Here is a 6,068-nt window from a genome sequence, read left to right on the forward strand (position 1 = left end):
TATTTGACACCCCTAACACTACCAAATTATCTGCACCAAATAGATCTACCTGCTAACAGATAGGAAGACTAAGATTGAGCAAAAGTAATTGGTACCATCCTGGGCAGGAAGACTAAGATTGAAAAAAATTACAGATGCCAAGGTGGTCTATGGTGGCTCATGCCAGTAATCCTAGCTACTCAGCAGGCTAAGATATTAGGACTGAGTTTAAAGCCAGCCTGGGCAGGAAAATCCATGAGACTTTTATCTCACCAGAAAACTGGAAGTGGTGCTGTGGCTTAAACTGGTAGAGCTCTAGCCTTGAGCCAAGAGCTCAGGGATAGCACCCAGGTCTCAAACTCAAGCCCTATGACCAAAATAACCAACTAACTAAAACTAACTAAATAAATAAAAAGAGAGAAGAAGAAAAAGATACAGATGCCAGGTGCCAGTAGCTCATATGTTCCTTGACCAAAAAGAAAGCTCAGGGTCCACAGCACCGGCCGAGTTCAAGCCCTAGGACCAGCACAATATAGATAAATGGTAGGTAGGTAGATAGACAGACAGACAGACACATGTTATGGTAGTATGAGGGAATAGAGACACATCCATTTTTATGTTGAGAAAATTTCTGGGCTGACCATTGCTGGCAATAAAAAAGAATCTTCTATTGGTCTTAAAAATCATATAAAATTTTACCCTTCTTGCAGTTCATGTATGGAATACAGCATTGTTAACTATATACATTCCACCAGAATATTAAATGGTGAAAATCTCTACCTATGTCACACTCTTCATTGTGTCTCCCCCCCTCCTGACAACCATGAATCTACGTTTTCTATGTATTTGATTCCTCATGAAGTGAAATCATGTGGTATTTGTCTTTCACTTAGTGCCATGTCTTCAAAGTTAAACCACATTGTAGCTTATGGTAGGATTTCCTTCCTTCCTTCTTATTTTTTTTTCTTTTGTGCTGATCCTGAGGGCTTGAACTCAGGGCCAGGGACCATCCCTGAGCTTCTTTGGCTCAAGGCTAGTGCTCTACCACTTGAACCACAAGGCCACTACCAGCTTTTTCTTAGTTTAATGGAGATAAGTTTCATGGACTTTCCTCCCCAGGCTGGCTTTGAATCTGGATCCTCAGAACTCAGCCTCCTGAGTAACTAAGGTTATAGCATGAGCTACCAGTGCACAGCTGATTTCCTTCATTTTTTAAAGAAAGATTATTCTTTTTTTTTAATGTCTATTCATCTATTGATGGACACCTGGGTTGTCCCCATGTCTTATCTGTTGTGAATAGTGCTACTCATGTATAAAAATACCCTGAAAATTCTATTTTCAAGTCTTTTGAATCTGTACCTAGAAGTGGCAATTACGGGGCCTTTCAAAAGGCACTGTACTACATTTGAAATCATGGGTGAATACCCTAATTTGAATGTACTAATCTCTAAGTTGGTGCTGGAACACATTAGAAATGCCTCCCCCCCCACCCCGGGTTTTCAGAAAAAAGAGATGTTGTGGAAAGATGGCCTTGCCTGCATTCTTCTCTTTTTACCTCACCCCATGGTCACATTCCTTTGTCCAAGTTTTATTATAGTATTTTTTTTTCAATGACTTGTGGCTGGATTCAAGATTTTTCATGATGTTTCCCTACTTGGCTCATGGTGCTTATTCTTCAGCTGCACCAGACACAGAAACAGATCCAGAATAAATAGTCCAAGTGTGTGCAGCATTTTTGAGTATCATAAATAACTACCGCCAGCCAAACATGAACAATGAAAATTTTATGATGTCGTGTTTGCAACAGGAATATGTCTTATCCATATACTGGCATAGAAACATACAGCATTTGGTCAAAAAGGGGGGAAAAAGCTACTCAATGATTTTACATCTATAAGCCAATGAGGTGTTAAATATTGTTAATATAGAAAAATGTGTACAATTTCAAGTCACCATCATGCTGTAATCTTTTCAACCACTGGAATGAAATGTAATTTGAGAATGGGGACTAAGGGAGGGAAAGGGGTGGCCCAAGAAGGTGAGGGAAATGGGGAAGGTTAAAAGGAATGGTGAGAAGAGAAACTAAAACAACCTCACTCCCTTCTCCTTTGCTTTAGTGGAAATTCCAGCTGGGTCATTTAACTAGGAAGTTCCTGCCACTGGAGAACATACTTAGGTATAAATTACCAGGATGATCTAAAGCAAAATTTTCATCCTCAAGAGAAGCTACAGTACCAGAGTATGTTTTATGTCTGTCTTTACAAAAAAAAAAAAAGGCAAAGACCACCAAGGAGTATGCAATTTTGAAGAAAAATTATGTTTTGGAAACTGGAACCACATGGCCTAAGTGCATTAAAAGCAACGAGTGCACATAGAATCAGACAGTGTGATTGAAAGGGCAGTGTTCGGCTTATGACACTGGGCAGAAAGTTTGGAGACTATGCAAAGCCAGAACGATCAAACTCTCTAGCTTTAGACATTTTAAAGAAAGTCTCAGTATTGATGGTACATCACACAGGGCCCAAATTCCCTCAGTTTATTAATCAAATTACACACAAAACTTTTCTCCAAAGAACTCACATTGCTCAAGGAAATATCATTTGTGTTCATAAGAGGGAAGGATACTGGACAGGACATTGTACTTTGAGCCAGACCAGACATATCCTAGCTAATTTTCACATCTCTCAGGATCAGTAGCAAATGAATTTTTGGACTCTACAAACGTTGGGAATGTCAACATGACTTGGTTAAAAAAAGGGGGTGGGGTGGGGAGAGGCAATTATTGTTTAGGATTCATCAGGCTCCTCTGAGAACCATTGTCTTCTCTCATTCTAAGTACTTATTTCCTAATATTTCACATTTCATTATGTAAGATGATTGGACTTTTGATTGTTCCCTATAGAGACAAGTCTCCAGGGAAATTCAGTTCAGCTTGATATTGTTTTCAGTGACTGGCTTTTCCAGCAAACTATAGGTGTGACTTTATTGTTCCATAATATTAAATACTTAGTTTTATTTTGATGATGCCAAAGTGACTCCTATCTGTTAAAAGAGCAACTGAACAGATATTTTTTAAACATAAGGTGATTTTGCTGTTGTCTGTTAGGTTGAATTTTGTTTCTGCCACCTAGAGGTTAAAATATAAACATTATTCATGCTCAGATTTACTATTGCTACCGTATTGCTTTCCCACCAAATGACCATTGTAAGCAACTGGTGGCAATGAGGAAATTTGCAACGATATGTGTGTACAGGTAAAATTATACCCTACCTCACAGGAACTTTGCAAGAAAGATACATGCAAGACAAAGGATGTTTGAGAGAAGCCAAGTTAACTTGCTCAAAGACAGCGAACAACAAAAAGGATGATATGTTTAGAAGATATTTAATCCTGAATTAGGGGCAGAAGAAAAAGCTGACTGTGAATGTAGTCATCCATGAAAACACAGGCAACACAGTGAGGCCACTGCCAGAAAGGATAGTGGAAGTGACCTTGTACAAGGCCATGACCAAGTCTGCAAATGCATGTCACATCTAAAAATAGAGAACTCAGGAACAAAGTTTCCTTCCCAATTTTTAACAATCTCAAAAGAATGATGGACAATCTTCTGATCATAACTAATATCTAGACTCATTCCTCTGTTACTCATGAAAAGTAACAGCACTTGCTAAATCAAAAGGAGAAGCAAGGATGATACAGGGTGATCTGGTACAAAGGACAATTGCATTTGAAAAATAAATGAGGGGGAGGTGGAGGGGGAGGTGGAGGTCAGAATGTTTGTGTAAAACAAATGCATCACTGCTGAGAAGTAGAGCAATAAGATAATTCCTCAACTCAAAATTGGCTGTTCAGGCTGACCCTGAGATATGTCAGGCAGCAGGTTGTTCTGTGCATGAATAAATAAAGTGACATCAAGAGAGCAAGAGAATATATTCTCCAAATCTTGGCTCACCGAACCCCTCCTAGAAGGAATAGGCCAGACTCTGTACCCTAATCACAAAGACAAATTACTAGTCAGAGATTGAACCAGTCCCAAAAGGCAGAGATAATTTAGGGAGGTGAGCTTTATCTATAAAACAGAACTTGGGTGGAATTTGGGGATGGTAGGTGAATTCTTTAATGTTGTTGGATAGTCGAGAAAGTTGTACTTATATTGTTGTTATGTAGGATTCTTGTTAATTTTGAATGCTAAATCATTGGTCTCCCACCAACCTATCAGTCAAAGGGGTCGAGAGGCAGTGAGACGTGTGCCTCCCGATCTTCCTGGGCGGCCTGCACAAACAACCAAGGAAGCTTCTGACAGGCATTTATGCATGAACATTTATTGAGCTCAAGCTCTGAGAAGGAATACAAAGTCTTCATCCTCAAGTAGTTTTCATTCTAGCATAGAAATCAAACATTAAATAAGGAAATGTACACAGTCATACTAAGTAGCTCTAAGTACATGGGAAGGAAAATTGAAGAGGATAACAGAAAAGAGAGTGGTAGAGAGGAGGGGCATGGTTTGAGGAAGTTTGATGAATAAAATCCATATAGAAGTTTGAGGACATAAATTGGTTGCTATCTGTAGGAAGAAGTATAAGAGAGTTCTTTGCAGATGACAGAGCTGATTGGATGTCATAAACAAAGTGCAACCTTGCAGTGGAGTGGGTGTTTATTTACACTGGGCTTTAGGTTTTTGTAAGAAGTTTGGTTGACAACTTGTGGATAGGGATGGGTGGCAGGGAGCTGGGAGAGAGAAAGGAAAGGACTAACGCTATTCTAAGATAAATGTACTCATGCCAGGTACTGGTGGCTCATACCTATAATCCAAGCTACTCAGGAGGCCGAGATCTGAACATGATGATGTGAATTCAGCCTGGGCAGAAAAATCCCCATGAGATTCTTATCTCCAATTTACCAAACATCCAAAAACCAGAAGTGGTGTGTGGCTTAAAGTGGTAGAGTGTTAACCTTGTGCAAAAAGAGTTAAAAGACAGTTAAGGCCCTACAACTAACAAAAACAAAAAGGAAAAGAAAACAAAAAAGAAATATCCTCATTGCCCAACTTATGTAACCATAGTCTCTCTATATATCACCTTTATAATAGCAATAAATATATACATATATCTTAAAAATTAGGCAAGGAAAGGGGTGACATTGTTCAAAGAGAAGTGTAATCTTCACTTCACTTATGTAACTGTAATGCCTCTGTATATCACTTTTGCAATAAAAATTTTTTTTTAAAGAAAGAAGTGTGTTTGAAGGAGTTATGACAAGGGGTAAGGCCATGTAATTATAAAAAGAGAAGATGCCTTTCTTCAAAAACATAATAGATGTTCATATATACTAAAGTATTTTTGTTTGGTTTTGTTTTTTTGCCAGTCCTGGGGCTTAAACTCAGGGCCTGAGCACTGTCCCTGGCTTCCTTTTGCTCAAGGCTAGCACTCTACCCCTTGAGCCACAGTGCCACTTCTGGTTTTTTTCTATATATGTGGAGCTGAGGAATCAAACCCAGGGCTTCATGTGTACAAGGCAAGCACTTTACCACTAGGACATATTCCCAGCCCCCTAAAGTATTTTTTAATCACTGAAAAGAACACAAAATGAGTAAGAAAACTATCATTCTTTTAGATAGTCTACACTAGATGTCCCTGTAAACTACTGGGGTCATGAGGGCACTGTGATTAAAGATGGCAAGGGGTCCTTCCTGATGGACTGGAATCTAGACACTACTAATTACTGACATGTGTGTGCACATGTATATTTTGTGTGTGTGTTTGGGGGCAGGTGTCTGTGGTTTAACCTTCAAGCTCTGTTTTCCCCTGTTTAGAGGGAGCATCATGATGGTGAAAACCATCATGAAGAAATGCCCAATATCCTTAGTCATAAAGAAAGTACAAATCAAATTATCACCTTATCTCAGTCAGAATGGTAATCAATAAGAAAACAAACAACAGCATGTGGTGGTAAGGATATAGGGGGAAAGGTAATGCAAACAAACATACTGAAGATACCTGCACGCACATGTTTATAGCAGCAAGATTCATGATAGTCAAACAAAGAATCATATAGGTGTTTATCAACCACTGAATGAGTAAAGTTGATT

General features: G+C 38.9%; 1 protein-coding gene across 6 annotated transcripts in view; it reads right to left on the bottom strand.

Annotated features, from left to right (window-relative positions):
• Pcsk5 (proprotein convertase subtilisin/kexin type 5) overlaps positions 1 to 6,068 on the bottom strand; it is a 411,976-nt gene that overhangs the window by 220,864 nt on the left and 185,044 nt on the right. The gene's annotated exons all lie outside the window — the stretch shown is intronic.

Source organism: Perognathus longimembris, chromosome 1 (genome assembly GCF_023159225.1).
Source record: "Perognathus longimembris pacificus isolate PPM17 chromosome 1, ASM2315922v1, whole genome shotgun sequence".
NCBI classification, from domain to species: Eukaryota; Metazoa; Chordata; class Mammalia; order Rodentia; family Heteromyidae; genus Perognathus; species Perognathus longimembris.